The 17,252-nt window shown below is 36.3% G+C and overlaps 1 non-coding gene across 1 annotated transcript; it reads left to right on the top strand.

Annotated features, from left to right (window-relative positions):
* Positions 1-16,118: 16,118 nt before the first annotated feature.
* LOC121207304 (small nucleolar RNA R71) lies at positions 16,119-16,225 on the top strand. The gene has a single exon (XR_005902395.1). It is a non-coding gene; the product is annotated as a small nucleolar RNA R71 (small nucleolar RNA).
* The last annotated feature ends 1,027 nt before the right edge of the window (positions 16,226-17,252 follow it).

The raw sequence follows: 17,252 nt of genomic DNA, 5'->3' as shown, positions 1-17,252 counted from the left end.
AGCCATTTTAGCCGACGAAAAATATTTTAGTAAAAATTTTTTAGTCATTTGTTCCCAAGTAGTAATTGACCCTCGTGGTAACGAGTTTAACCACTGTTTAGCTTTTTTCCTCAATGAAAAGGGAAACAGCCGACGACGTATGGCATCATCAAAAACGCCATTAATTTTAAATGTATCGCATAGTTCTAAGAAGCTGGTTAAATGAGCGTTGGGATCCTCATCCTGCAAACCATCAAACTGAACAAATTGTTGTATCATTTAAATAGTGTTAGGTTTTAATTCAAAATTATTTGCATCTACAGTAGGTCTAACTATGCTTGATTTAGTTCCTGTTAAAGAAGGTTTAGCATAATAATACATAGTGCGTGGAGCAGGATTTTGATTAACCGTAATTGCTGGAGGAAGCTGATTGCCTTGGTTTTCAACCATCTCTTTGATTGCAGGTTGAGTATCGTCTTCTTGCTCATTCTCTGTGTATCGTAAGCTTTGCCTTATTTCTCTTTGATTTCTACGAACTGTACGATCAATTTCTTCGTCAAAAAGTAGTGGCCCTGATGGGTTTTTTCTAGTCATGAACTATAAAAACCTGCGAAGGGAAGGAAAAAGTAAATAAGTAAGTAATAATAATAATATAAAAATAAATTGCAAGAAAAATAAATGGCTAAAGTAATAAAAATTGAGCGTTCCTAATATCTTAGTTCCCTAGCAACGGCGCCAAAAACTTGATCACGTCATTTCATGATAGGTTTTAAATATTTATAATTAATCGTTCTTGAAACTAACTATTATCGCGATGTAGACAAGTGTACCTATCGAACAGTAGTATATCTTTAGCAAGACTGGATTGTCGAACCTAAAGGAACTAAAAGTACTAGTAATGACTGTCTTTTTATTATCTAGCCTAAGAATAAAGAGGTTTTTGTTTTAATTAACTAATTATCTAAACTAAGAACACAGAGAGAATGGAATTGGAGAATTACTTTTGGAAAAATTGATTGAATGAAGACAATACCTAAGGAAAAATCCACCTACACTATACTTGTTATTCTGGCTCCGAATCGGACGATTTATTCATTTAACTTGTTTCGTAGAGATCCCTAAGTTATGTTATTATTCCTATTCAAGACTAATAACGTCTAATTCCTAGATTGAATAACTGAGACTTTTCTCTAATTAACACTCTAGGGTTGCATTAACTTGATCTATGGATCCCCTTATTAGGTTTCACCCTAATCCGGAAAAATCTTGTCACCCTATGTCTATGCGTGCAATAAACTCCGCTTAGTTATGATAAGTGTACTCTTAACAGGGTCTATTCCTCCTCTGAATAAGAGCTTATCTTGAATCAGTATCCTGGGATATCAAAACAAGAATTAAGAACACATAATTAAGAACAAGTTAAATATTTATCATACAATTCAGAAAATAATAACAAGATTTGTCTTAGGTTTCATTCCCCTTAGATATTTAGGGGATTTAGTTCATAACTAAATAAGAAAACATCTCAGAATAATAAAGAATACAAAACATAAAGAAAACCCGAAACTCTTGAAGGGGAATTGAGGAGAGATCTTCAGTCTTGATGATGAATCCGGCTTCTAAGATGAATCAATCGGCTTTCTTGGAGTAATTCCTTACCCCTTATTCTGTGTATCCCCCTTTTCTCCTCTTCTAGGGTGTATTTATAGGCTTTGGAATGCCTATGAGCCCTTCAAATTAGCCTTTTCTGAATTGGACTCAACTTGGGCTTGGCAGGGACACGCACGTGTGCGATTACTTCAGGCCGTGCTCGAGCCTGCTAGAATGGCACGAGCATGTGGGATGCCCGTGTGAGGAAGTCTAGGCCATGTTGAGTTTGTACTTTGGCCCATTTTCTCTGTTTTTGGCCCATTTCTCGTTCCTTTTTGGCCCGTGTCATTGTTAGAGAACTTTCACTAAAGCTATGTTTTTATTTCTCAATTCTCTAACCTTTCGAGCTATGATTCTGCTCGGTTCTTTGCTATATAACACACCAGGCTAAATCTGAACATCCGCTAGTGAGATAACATGTAAAGGGTCTGATTGATATCATTGTAACATTGACACGTGAAACACATTATGAATCCTTTCCAACTCTGACGACAAAGCTAAACGATATTCTGCTAGCCTGATTCTTTCAATAATCTCATACGGCCCGATAAATCGTGGACTTAGCTTTTCTTTACAACGGAAACAAATAACTTTTGAGCGGTTAAATCTGCATACTATTTCTGTTGATTTGAAGCTTCTTTCAAACTATCTCTGATTACTTTCACTTTTTCTTCAGTCTTTCAAATCAAATTAACCCCGTGAATCATTTTCTCACTGAGCTCAATCCAATACAGCAAAGTTCAGCATTTACGACCATACAAATCTTCGTACAGTGCCATCTTTATGCTCGACTGGTAACTATTATTATACGCAAACTCAACCAACGGTAAATATTTCTCCCAGTTACCTTCGAATTCTAAAACACAACATCGAAGCATAGCTTCAAGTACTTGAATCACTCGTTCAGACTGACCATCTATCTGAGGATGGAATGCCGTGCTAAAATGTAAACGCGTACCTAAAGCCTCCTGTAACTTGCTCCAGAATCATAATGTAAATCGCAGATCTCTATCCAAAATAATGGAAATTGACACCCCATTCAATTTGACAATCTCAACAACATATTGCTCCCCTAATCTCTCAAGAGGATAATCTATACGTACCGGAATAAAATGTACAGACTTCGTCAGACGATCAACGACAATCCAAATTGCATCTCCCTTTCACGGAGACAAATGTAATCCCGATAAGAAATTCATGGTGAGAAGCTCCCACTTCCACTCCAGTATCATCATGGGCTGTAGCAAACCTAAAGGCACCTAATTTTTAGCTTTAGCTTGCTGACATACTAAACATTTCGATACAAACTTAGAAATTTCTCGTTTCATACCTGGCCACTAGTACATTTTTTTCAAGTCACTGTACATCTTATTGCTACCAAGATGAACAGATAAGTTCTAACACCCCTCACCCGTATTCAATGTCGGAATAGGGTTACGGAGCATTTCTGAACTTATTTCAAAAATAACCATACATTTCATATACATTTTAGGATTTCAAATAAGCATCATTAAAATCATTCACATTGTCCCTAACATGAGCCTACGAGGCCCAAAACATGCATTCAGAGTGGTTCGGAACTAAACTGATAACTCAAGAAATTTTTACAAAACTTAGAAAACTGTTCAAACTATAGGGGACACATACCCATGTGGCCCAGCCGTGTGTCTCACACGCTAAAGACACACCCGTGTCACAGGCTGCGTGGATGTTCGAAATGGGATCACATGGTCATGTCCCAGCCCATGTCCGATCCTGTGTAACTCTCTAACTTGGGTCACGCAGCCACAACATGACTGTGCGACCAGCCCGTGTGCCCTTCTAAATGGCCACACACTACTGTGTGCCAGGCCGTGTACTAGGCCATGCTAAACCTGTAGGGTATACTGACTTATAGTCACACACCCATACGCTAAGTCATGTGAAGCATGCTGACTTGATTTCTAAATCAACACCGGGGAACACACGGCCATGTCTCTGCCTATATGGACAAAAATAGGCTATTTACCAAGCCATCTTGCCACCCAAATTAGATACATCTACACCAAACCAAATGGCACCAAACATGACATAAATAGGCAATCAACCAACCTCAAATAAGCTTAATTCATGCCATAACAATACCAACAATACAAGGTACACAAACACCATAATGTGCCATTCAATTTCATACCAAAACTCATTACCTCAAATCATCAATAAGACCACATTCATTTAAGCACCATCTTACATAAAATCACATACATACCAATCTCAGTTTATCAAACATATGATACACAAATTACCTTTCATCACAAGCGTTTATATTGAAATTACCATAAGTATAATTAAGGCCATTTGCATATATATATGCACAACCAAATCAACCAAAGTAAATCAACTCTCATGGCTATATACCAAAACAAACGTTAAACATTTACAAGCCATTCCAAATGGATAAATTCATTACTAACATATACCAAAATGACCAAAGTTCCTATACATGCCATATATTCCAAAAACATAGATTCAAAAGTACCAGAACGATAACTTAATAGTGTGATGATGTCTCCAACAATTCCTAAATTCGAGCTAGCTTTGATTTCACTATAAAACACGAAAAAATAAACAGAGTAAGCTATAAAGCTTAGTAAGCTTGTATGAAAATAACTCAATTTACCAAAAATATACAATTCAAACATTTGGTCATAAGAATATACAACTTATATAAATACACAAACCTATCAAATATTCAATCACAAGGTTAGATGTGAACTTTACAAGTTTCTTCGATTTAAAACTTATACGATTTATGTACATACTTGTACCATCTCGTATCAATCTCATACTCATCCATATCCTTAATATAACCATTGAACCATTCAAAATACTATCAGATACCCGGGAAACTTGCACCCTAAGTGCCACATATATATAATCGAAGCTATCTCAATCTCATATCACATATAATGCTCACTCTCGAGCTATCAACAGGTCTGCTCACACAAGTTGATGGTCATTGGCACAAACTCACCTCTGTGATGATTTGAGTCGTTTAGGTTGCCCGATCGTAAAATTAAGTAAGTGTTGAGTTCTTTCAAAGTAAGCTGGAAAATACTGAAAGTTAAGTTCAAAAACAAAGGGTAAAAGATGGTTGTGAAAATGGATGGGTGAATTCGGCTAAGGCTAAGGTTAAACCAACAATATAGATGATTGTTGATTCGAATATTAAACAACATTTAGGTGGAATCAGTGCAAATGGTGATGGAAGTGAAGGTAAACCTTGACCCACTATCTATGTCAGATAGGAACCACATGTATAAATGAATGTCACACTTAGACAAGTGATAAAGTTTGAAACAAAGAAAGGAATGATGCCATAAAACTAGTCTTGACAAGTAAATTCAGACCTAAAGTGAACAATGAGAGTCGAATTCTCACAAAAGAACAAAAGTAGTTCACAAATTGGTCAAAAGTCCTTACAACCAGCAATGAACAAAGTATTTATAGGCTTGAGCTAAGTCCAACCAAATGGACACTTACAATTAGCTCAAATTGAGCTATTAATGAGTTAAACAAGCTCCCTAAATGATTACAAGTCTTTTGGTGAAACCTATGCCTAGGTGATGCCAATGGGCAGCTTATTTAGTCTTCCAATTTAGCTAATTAATTGACTTGATAAGCTAAGCTGAATTTTTTCAATGATTGTTCAACTAAAGAGTTATGAGTAGGCTTTAATTCTTCCTTGGGCAGCCGAATAAACAATAGCCAAAAGAATGGCAGTTTAGGCACATGAACAACCCAATTGGTGTGAACACTTGAACTTCATTAGCCTCTAAATGTGAACAAATGAATTTTGAATAGCTCCTGTGGGGTGAACTCACTTGCTAACTGAGTGGACTAATGTGAATGTGTGTTTGTCTATTGGTATCCACAAATAGTCCCTTAGAGAAGAGAAATCAGCTGGTTATCATTTAATTGTTGTCCCATGGATTAGCCAAATGCATCCTCTTCTTTAATGCTTTACTTTGCCCCTAAGCTAGTTGATTCAGCTGAATTGATTACCTATAAACACTAAATAAATTCGGTAAGGACATAATCAATGATGCAATTAAGTTGTCTAAACTTAAGACACTTTAAATAGTTGTATAAACTAAGACAAATTAAATAACTCAAGACAAATTAAATGGCCATAACTAATTAGAACAAATTAATTATCTTAAGACATATTAATTGCCGTATATACTTAGACATATTAAATAAACTCAAGACACATTAATTACTTAAACTAAAATAACTAAACTTAATTAAAGTTTATTCTAGCAACTAATCAACTCAAGAATGAAAACTAAAGTTTAGCTCTTAATAAGCCGTCTGGGACGCATGTTGTTGAGCTCCATGAGTGATCAATAAGGCCCGCCACTTCTTCTCCCCATGCTCGATCAATATAGCTCGAAAGAACTTCTTGGAAATTCTTGGAATGAGACCAAGTGATGGGTCCTAAAGGTAGCTCAATAGGATTGGCATCAACTTCCCTAGCTAGGATCATCACCTACACCAAAAGAGGATAAGTCAGCAACATTGAAGGTAGCACTTACATCGTACTCACCTGGTAGGTCCAACTTATAAACATTTTCATTGATCCTTTTTAAGACTTGAAAAAGACTGTCACCCTTGGCAAAAGTTTAGACCTCCTTTGAGTGGGGAACCTTTCCTTGCGCATGTGGATCCAAACCCAATCACCGAGTTCGAATATCACTCGTTTGCATCCTTTGTTCACCTTATGAGCATATTGTTTGGTTCTTCTTTCAATATTCTCCCTAGCTCTTTGAGGCAATTGTTTCACAAATTTAGCCTTTTTCTTTCCATCTACATGCACAAATTGATTAGAAGGCAAAGGCAATAAATCTAAAGGAGTTAACGAGTTGAAACCATATACCACTTCAAAAGGAGAATAGGCCTAAAGCCTATTCTCGGCCTAAATGGGCCCACACGCTCGTGTAGCCCTTTTAGCCCAAATCTAGCCACAAATATGAGATTCACCTAGCCTAGTCCAATATTTACTACACAATCAAACAACTTATCCAATTGGGCCGATAGGCCCATTGGGCCCACATGGCCCTTTTCGGCCCATTGCGGCTCGAAGTAGCCATCCTACAGCTAGAGTAGTGAGAAATACACACCTGATAGGAGACTGGAGTTAATCCACGCTTTGAGCACTCTTAGCCGACGCCCAACCCAAACGAGCACGCCATACAGCGAAAGGGATTAGCCAAGAAAAGGTACTTTTACTCTCCTCATGGTTCCCTCTATTTAAAGCCAACTTCGTAACCACTCTTATGTTAGCTTCCCGATGTGGGATCCCTCCAACATCAGAGTTTAAATTCAACACCAACTCTTGCCGCCCCCTGTTAGCAAAATAAATATTCCCTGCTTGCCATGGGATTCGAACCCATGCCTCCCCTCAGATGCTCCATACGTTACTTGCCACTAAGCCACAAGGCTTTTTGTGTCATATTTTATCCCCAATTAATTATAAGGCCTAAAGGCCAAAGTCCAAGTTCCCTTAAAAAAAACCAAAATAAATTGCAAGAGCCAAGGCTTGAACCCAGGCTCCCATACAACCTTAATGATGCCACAACCACTAGACTACAAGCTTCCTTGTGTCATTTATTTAACACAATAATTTAAAAACCCTCATCCAAGCATCGAGGTTTTTTTCACTTAATACCAAAATTTTTGCTAAAGCCCAATTTTGAACCCAAGATTTCTCCAACACTTCTCAAAGCCATTAACCACTAAAGCAAACATTTAATTGTTTTATTTCATTGCAGAATTAAGTACCTATATACAACCTCCTTACGGACCCACACTCAAGGCCCAATACTTCTAGGCCCAAATTCAGGGTGTTACAATTCTACCCCTTTAAAGAAACTTCGTCCTCGAAACTTTCCACTCTTAGACTACACCACCACATTTTCGCTATGCACTCTGATACTAATAATACTAACATACACCCAAAACATTTGTCCATCGAAGTGGATATATTTCACATGCAACCAATTTCTACATTTCCAGAACACACACCAAATAAATACTAAATCTAAATTCAAGCGTTACAGTTTACTCTAACTAGAAAGTTCCAGTATAGTGCTACTATCTATACTGGTTTCTCAATATAGCATTTCAATCTATAACAGTAAACAGAGTTAGAGAACTTACAGATTTGGTGCCGAAGACTCGGTGTGCCGAAGGCTGCTTAAGTACCAAGCTCTTGATTGGATCCAATCCTAGACATGCCCACAACCGTTGCCACACTTTGGTGCGAGGTTAGGTTTTGAGAAAAACGAGTTGAAATTCATTTAAGTAGATATTTTTGATAAACAGATTAATTGTATCGTTGCGTTATTTTGAAAACAATTATCATTTTGGAAACCCGCCCTAAGTCTAACCCATTTTGGATTGTTATCAATAAAATATAGGGTATAAAATAAAATAATCCCAGAAAAATAATTAAAATGGCCTTATTACAACCCAAAACCAAATAATAATATTAATAAGATAAAACTTATAAAGAAATAAATCGTCTACTTATTGCAATTAAAAGAAACAGAAACAGTAGTGTGGCCATCTCCGAGTCCCTCGCAGCTCTAAACCATCTAACTGTGTCAGTACAATCTGGGCCAAAGCCCTATTCAGTAACAGTAAGTCTGGGCCTTAGCCCTTAAACAGTAGTAATATGGGCCTAAGCCCTAATTCAGTCTCGACATATACTAGGCTGAAGACTTTTCATCAATCATATCACTGGGCCGAAGCCTTTTCATAAATCATATCATTGGCCGAAGCCTTTACTGTAAGCGGTATGGCCCATAGGCCCATTTCAATATCACATGTAATATCAATGAATGTATGCAAGCCCATTTGGGGAGACTACTCAACCCACCATCCGCTACTCTCCACCCTACCAACCAACACACCATGTAGGGAATAACTCAACCCACCCAACCAAACTCTCCACTAGTAGCATAGCTGCTTTATCATATAACTAGAGGCCTAGCCTCTTTTAATAACTGGGGCAAAGCCCTTTCTGATAAACTGGGGCAAAGCCCTTTTCGGTAAACTGGGCCAGAGCCCTTTTAGCACTTCCTCCATCAATATAACCCATATCCCATGCAATATGTCATGTATGTAGAATGTCATGCCCATATTTGAATCAAACAATCACAGTCAAGTAGAATGTCATGCCCATATTTGAATCAAACAATCACAGTCAAGTCATTCATATCACCAACATATATTCACAATCAAATCCGTCAACCACACAGTCCAAGTTAGTCACTTGCCCAAAAAGGCAAAACAGTCATTTTTCATATTATAAGGGTATTTTTGTAATTTTACCAAAAATCAAGGTTTTCCATGTTCATTACAATTGTCAATATTTTTGAGTGTTTAATTAATTATCTTTAACCCACTTATCAAATTCGGGTTTTTGGGCCCAAAACCTCTAATGGGCCCTATGAATTCCGATTTAGCCCACTAAGCCTGCTTAACCCAAATTTTACAACAATACTAACCATGTTAACATGTAACTTTTCCAAATTCCATTTTCTATCAATTTTACCCAAATGGGCCCAAAAGCCCATTTGGCCCAATTCCTACCCATTGAGGCCCAACTTACCATCATACACAAAATTGAGTTCTTACCTGTTCCATCGATCCAAACACCGATCTTATCATATTTATCGCATCTATACCCACACGCAACATTACAAGTTCCCAAAATACCGGTATTTTAGCATTTCGGCTTCTCAGTAGATATTAATCTAAGCTACTACGAGGGTTAGTACACACCTGTTATGGGTTGAAGTTGAAACGTTTCCATAATCAATCACCTACGATAACCACCACTTGTCACTCAAACTTAACTAATCCAATATAAATATATGTAAATCCTAAGCACATCAGTCATACGGAACATAAGGGCATATTCGTCATTTTACCATACAAGGGTATTACGATCACTTTACCCTATAGGGGCTTTACGGTCTTTTTACCTATTAGGGGTATTTTAATCATTTCATCCTACAAGGCTGTTTTAGTAAATCTACAAACCAAGGGTATTTTAGTAATTTTGTAAACCAATGGTATTTCTATAATTTTTAGAAAGTCAAGGGTATTTTTGTAATTTTGTAAATCAAGGGTATTTTGGTAATTTTACAAATTGAGGGTATTTCGGTAATTTCACAAACCAGTGGTATTTCGGTAATTTTACAAACTAGGGGTATTTTGGTAATTTTACAAACTAGGGGTATTTTGGTAATTCTATCCTACAGGGCTATTTCAGTAATTTCACAATCGAGGGTAAAATGGTAATTTTGTAAATTGAGGGTAAAATGGTATTTTTCTAAATTGAGGGTGAAACAGTAATTCTATAAATCAAGGGCAAATTGGTAATTCTACAAATTGAGGGTAAAATGGTAATTTTGTAAGTCGAGGGTGAAACAGTAATTCTATAAATCGAGGGTAAAATGGTAATTCTACAACTCGAGGGCATTTCAGTAATTTGGTAAACTAAAGTATTCTAAACAGGGATAACAATACGAATGGGCCTAAAGCATATTCTCGGCCCAAATGGGCCCACACGCTCGTGTGGCCCTTGTAGCCCAAATCTAGCCACAAATATGAGATTCACCTAGCCTAGTCCAATATTTACTACACAATCAAACAACTTATCCAATTATATAATGGCATGTATAGCTAAACTCATACTTGCTAGGTTAGTTTGAGAATCAACTAAACCATAGCTCTGATACCAATAAATGTAACACCCCTAACCCGTATCAGTCGCCGGAACAGGGTTACACAGCATTACTGGAGTTTATAGAATAATTATAGATAATTCATGTCATTTATTATTCATATTTAAAACTAATCATATCATCCCAGGAATGGACCCTCGAGGCTCAATTTAAACATTTGAATCAAGTCGGGACTAAGTCGGCAGCTCAAATTTTTTTTTTTTGCAAAATTTCAAAAATTTTCTTATATACAAGGTTCACACGTCCGTGTGAGTGACATGCCCATGTCTCAGGCCGTGTGGGTATTCGATGTGAGACATACGACTGTGTCCCAACCCGTCTCCTTACCTGTGTAACTCTTTGACTTGTGCCACACGGCTTGCCATATGCCCATGTGCTAGGCCGTGTAGTTAGTTTAATTTTTACAAATGAAGTGCAGGTTTCACACAGGCAATACACATGCCCGTGTAGCACACACGGCTGAGACACAGACCCGTCTGAGCATTCTGTTTCTCAATTTTAAGATGTAGGGGACACACAACCAAACCACATGCCCATGTGCTAGGCCGTGTGTCATACACGGTCAAGACACACACCCGTGTGGACAAAATAAAGCCATTTCCTAGCTTTATTTCTCACCCAAAATTTAATCTTCAACCTACAACAACATTTGCATATATTTGCCAACCATTTCAAGTCATATAAATCATGCAAACATCATTATATGTATGAAATAGTATCACATATTCATATGATCAAACTTACCTTATTGTAACGATTTATATTTTACTCACATACATATAAGCTAAACATGGTATATAACTTTATAATAACATATTAAAACAATCCATTTTTAGCCATTTCAATGGCTAAGTTACAAAACTATTTACATGCCAACATAGGCCAAATTAACCTATACATGCCATTATATCAAAATAAGATTACTTTTTATACCAAAAAAAATTGGAGGATAGTGTGATGATTCTCCGATCGTTCTCCAACCTTAACGAGCTTTTGAACACTAAATACAGAGAAATAAAAACCTAGTAAGCATTTAATGCTTAGTAAGGTCGTATAATAGGAATTAAACTTACCATTAATATTCATTACAATAAGCATACAATAACATGCTATCCAACAAATTAGCAAATATCCTAATCACATACACTCAAATAAATAAGTTAGTCATATAGTTTACTTGTACAATAAATAAACATGGATTAGCTCATCATGCTACACTTTTTCAGGTATTTCAGAAGTATTTGAGACATTACTCCTTTAATCTTATAATTTCTCATGTCAGAAGTTTTGTTCCTTGAATTATTGAAATATTGATGGATACTTAGGTAGTACACATAACATGTACAAAACTTTAAACTGTCAATTCATAATTAGGGGTACCCTTTAGGGCACTTAATCAGGGAGTACACTCTCAAGCTACATATCAAGATGCTCAGTTGAGTAATGTAACAAGACGCTTACCCAGGCTAAACAGGAAACTTAAAAGAGTTCTATTTAGGGAGCTTATAGAGCTTAATAGATAACTCTGAGGAGTTAATATCAGGCGCACTGGATGAGGTAATAGGGAGTTCAAGCGAGTGATGTCAGGAAGCCCATAAGAGCTTATATCAGGACTCTCATGTAGAGCTACGTTTGTGTCCGCATTATATGCTGGATCACAACTGATAGAATCATGTAACAGGACGCTCACACAAAGCTATGGTAGTGCGCAACACATGCATGATGACTACCGATTAGGATGCTCGCAATAGCTATTTAACAAGATGCTCGAGAGGGCTTTAACAGGATTGCTTGGCTGAGCTATATTCTGTCTGCAACATATGCAGGACCACATGTAATATGAGAAATCACGTATATCCATCGAATTTCATTAATCAAACGAAACTTAATATTTTCCAGATATGTTTGAACATATGATTATTTCATTTAGTTTTAACATTTATATAGTTCATACAATCACATACCACATTCAATTCAAGCATATAAATAAACACAATTCGGTTACACGAACTTCTCTTGACACTTATTTGTGTATGAAAATCTACTAATCCAAAACTTTTTCTTTTCCTTGATCTAGCTTCAATTTGAGTTGTCTGAATCTATATAAATGAATTTAATCATCAGTTGATCACACCTCATATTCAATTGGATTCAATTTACACTCTAGGTAAAATTACCATTTTGCCCCTAAACTTTTCATAAATTCAAATTTCGTCCCTAGGCTCGGAAAATGAAATTCATGCAATTTAATCCTTATTCCAAGCCTAACCAAAACTTTCATATAACATTTACAGCACTTGTATTTGACAAAATTTAAAATTTTTCCTTGGGTTTTACCACTTTTCAATTTAGTCCCTAAATCATGATTTCATAAAAATTCTCTTTGTAAAAGTTGTTTATCTATTGGCAACCTTTCATTTTCTAGCATAAATTTCAAATTTTCAGCATATTCATTCATGGAAAACTTTGCTACATTGATAACTTTTCAAATTAATCCCCAAAATAGATAGATTAAACTATCCCAATCTCAAAAATATAAAAATTACTAAAAACGAGACAAGAAAACATACCTAATTAAGCTTGGTTAGTTTCCTTTCTCTCTCCTAGGGTTTCCATACAAATTTTAGGGATGAAGATGATATAAAATGATAATATTTCTATTTAATTTTTTATCATCCATTAATTTTTCCACTTTCCAATTTAGTCATTTCCTTTTTCTAATTTTCCACGGATGATTCATCAAAAATATCTACTAACTTTTCTTTAATGGTCTAATTACCATATAAAGACCTCAAGTTTTGAATTCCATAGCTATTTGATGCTTATAGCTACTAGAACTCAACTTTTTCATTTTATGTAATTTGGTCCTTTTCATAATTAAACACATAGTCAGTAAAATTTTCTTATCAGAATTTTCATATAACATTCCTATCATAATACGGACCATGAAATAATATTAAAATATTTTTTCTTTTTGTCTCAAATTTGTGGTCTCGAAACCACTATTCTGATTTCACTAACATTGGGCTGTTATACTAAAGGCATATAGACATATATCGCTTTAGGCAAGGTTGTAACACTACTAACCCGTATCCATCGCCAAAATAAAGTTATGGAGTATTACCAAAAAAATTAAACATTTCATAAATCATGTTATATCCATCCAAATACATACAAATTGTCCCTTATACGAGCCCTAGAGGCCCTAACAACACTTTGGAAATGAATCGGGACTAAATTAAAAACATATAGAATTTTTAGGAAAAAGTTAGAATTTTCCAAACTGCATGGAATTTTCCAAACTACTGGGGTCACATGTCCGTAAGACTAGGCCGTGTGACTCACACGGCTGAGACGCACTCTCTTGTCTCAGGCCGGGTGAGCATTCGAAATAGGGACACACGGCTGTATCCCAACACGTGTCGTGCCCGTGTAACTCTCTGACTTGGGTCACATGGCCAAGCCACACGCCTGTGTGCCAAGCCGTGTAACTCTCAAAATGGCCTTACACGTCCGTGTGCCAGGCTGTGTGATAAGCCGTATAACAGCCTGACTTGCAGCCCTTTGAAACCTACAAGGAACACACGACCATGTCGCATGGCCGTGTTTCACACCCCTATGTTTAGGCTGTGTGGACAAGAATTAGGCCATTTTCAAGCCATTTCCTTCACCCAAATTATGCACTCACATACCATCAATTTGCACCTATTCCAAACATTCAAAGTGTACCTAAAATATGCATAATCAAGCTATAACAAAGTGTTACCAATTCATACATCCAATATGCCTCAAGGCACCTCAATCGCAAGTTATCAAATTAACTTAAAACATACATATATTTAGCCATTTATCAACTCAACATTTGCTACTTAATTCCATACCAAACCATACCACCTTGGCCACATTCAAACATACCAAAAGGGAAATTTATAACATGTATACAATTGACCATTATAACACATGCCATTTAAGCACCAAAATGCCAAAATGTTAACAATCATAGAGCCATATATTCATGCCAACATAATAACCAACAAACCACCCAAATGCCATATTTACAAGCCAAACATCTTGGCGATTTCATTCAAAACAAAACACCTATACGTGACATTATAACCAAGACTTAAAACATCAAAATCTATCGATATAGCCGATGGATAGTGTGATAGCTCTCTGACGAACTTCCAACCCAAACGAGCTTTCGATTAGCTAAAAAACATAGAAAAATGAACACAATGTAAGCATATAATGCTTAGTAAGTTCGTAATTCATAAACGATGCTTACCAATACAATTCATAAGCTTAAAATAAATATGAATCATTCCAATACAAGCTTTGCACAAGCCTAAGTGATCGCGTTATTTCGTGATAGGTTTTAAATATTTATAATTAATCGTTCTTGAAACTAACTATTATCGCGATGTAGGCAAGTGTACCTATCGAACAGTAGTATAGCTTTAGCAAGACCGGATTGTCGAACCCAAAGTAACTAAAAGTACTAGTAATGATTGTCTTTTTATTATCTAGCCTAGGAATAAAGAGGTTTTTGTTTTAATTAACTAATTATCTAAACTAAGAACACACAGAGAATGAAATTGGAGAATTGCTTTTGGAAAAATCGAATACCTAAGGAAAAATCCATGCGACGCCTCGTCCAACTTTCGCTTATTTGCTAAAAATTCCTTTAAAAAATTCATTGCGTTTGGCATCTGCAATAGAGCTTCAATAAACGGTAAGTTAGTATGTAATTTTTTTAAGAGTTTAAGCAATTTACCAAATTGTTCATCTGAGTGGTCTTTCCTTGTCGCGTTGGGGTATGGCACACGAGGTTTATATTCGACAGTCACTGGTTTGTTTGTATTTTGATCTACCTCACCTTGATCTTTTCTTACCATAGTTTCTTGCGTTGGTTCTAGTTCAAGCTCAATGTCTCCTTCGTCATCTTGAATATTAATTGCGTTCAGTTGTTCCCTTGGGTTAGGTTTGGTATTACTTGGCAAACTACCTTGTGGTCGTTCAGAGATTAGTTTGGAAAGTTGGCCTATCTGAGTTTCGAGCCCTTGGATCGACGCTTGTTGATTTTTAAGTGCTATATCGATGTTCTGAAAACGGGTTTCAGACACTGATATAAACTTTGAGAGCATCTCTTCAAGGTTTGGCTTCTTTTTCTGTTGGTAGGGTGGTTGTTGGTAGCCCAGAGGATGTTGTGGCCTTTGATTTCCTTGACGTCCCCACAAGAAATTGGGGTGGTTCCTCCAACCTATATTATAAGTGTTACTATATGGATTGTTTTGAGGTTGAGGATTATTACCCATGTAGTTTAATTTCTCGTTCTCCATGTTGTGGCCATAGGGTTGGTACTCCGAATGGTTTGTTCCACCTCCACATGTTTCGCACTGCATTACTGGGTGAACCTGTGAAGAATTAAGAAAACCATCAATCTTTTTATTTAAGAGTTCTACCTGATTAGAGAGCATGGTGACTGAATTGACATTGTAAACACCGGCTATTTTCGTTGGCTTTGTCCTCATGACTTGCCACTGATAGTTATTCAGTGACATCTTCTCTATAAACTCATAGGCATCTTCCAGTGTTTTATTGTTGATGGTTCCGCCAGCAGCTGCGTCAACCATTTGCCGAGTCGAAGGATTCAAACCATTGTGAAATGTTTGTACTTGGAGCCAAAGCGGTAACCCATGGTGGGGGCATCTTCTCAAAAGGTCCTTGTATCTCTCCCATGCATCGTAGAGTGTTTCTAAATCCATTTGCACAAAACAAGAGATATCATTACTTAATTTAGCCATTTTAGCCGACGAAAAATATTTTAGTAAAAATTTTTTGGTCATTTGTTCCCAAGTAGTAATTGACCCTCGTGGTAACGAGTTCAACCACTGTTTAGCTTTGTTCCTCAATGAAAAGGGAACAAGCGAAGACGTATGGCATCATTAGAAACGCCATTAATTTTAAATGTATCGCATAGTTCTAAGAAGCTGGCTAAATGAGCGTTGGGATCCTCATCCTGCAAACCATCAAACTGAATAAATTGTTGTATCATTTAAATAGTGTTAGGTTTTAATTCAAAAGTATTTGCAGCTATAGTAGGTCTAACTATGCTTGATTTAGTTCCTGTTAAAGAAGGTTTAGCATAATAATACATAGTGTGTGGAGCAGGATTTTGATTAACCGCAATTGCTGGAGGTAGCTGATTGCCTTGGTTTTCAACCATCTCTTTGATTGCGGGTTGAGTATCGTCTTCTTGCTCATTCTCTGTGTATCGTAAGCTTTGTCTTATTTCTCTTTGATTTCTACGAACTGTACGATCGATTTCTTCGTTAAAAAGTAGTGGCCCTGACGGGTTTCTTCTAGTCATAAACTATAAAAGCCTGCGAAGAGAAGGAAAAAGTAAATAAGTAAGTAATAAAAATAATAATATAAAAATAAATTGCAAGAAAAATAAATGGCTAAAGTAATAAAAATTGAGCGTTCCTAATATCTTAGTTCCCCGGCAACGGCGCCAAAAACTTGATCACGTCATTTCATGATAGGTTTTAAATATTTATAAGTAATCGTTCTTGAAACTAACTATTATCACGATGTAGACAAGTGTACCTATCGAACAGTAGTATATCTTTAGCAAGACCGGATTGTCGAACCTAAAGGAATTAAAAGTACTAGTAATGACTGTCTTTTTATTATCTAGCCTAAGAATAAAGAGGTTTTTGTTTTAATTAACTAATTATCTAAACTAAGAACGTAGAGAGAATGGAATTGGAGAATTACTTTTGGAAAAATTGATTGAATGAAGACAATACCTAAGGAAAAATC

Source organism: Gossypium hirsutum, chromosome A09, assembly GCF_007990345.1.
Source record: "Gossypium hirsutum isolate 1008001.06 chromosome A09, Gossypium_hirsutum_v2.1, whole genome shotgun sequence".
NCBI classification, from domain to species: Eukaryota; Viridiplantae; Streptophyta; class Magnoliopsida; order Malvales; family Malvaceae; genus Gossypium; species Gossypium hirsutum.
Note: the sequence above shows the minus strand (reverse complement) of the source record. Positions and strands in the feature narration are given on the sequence as shown.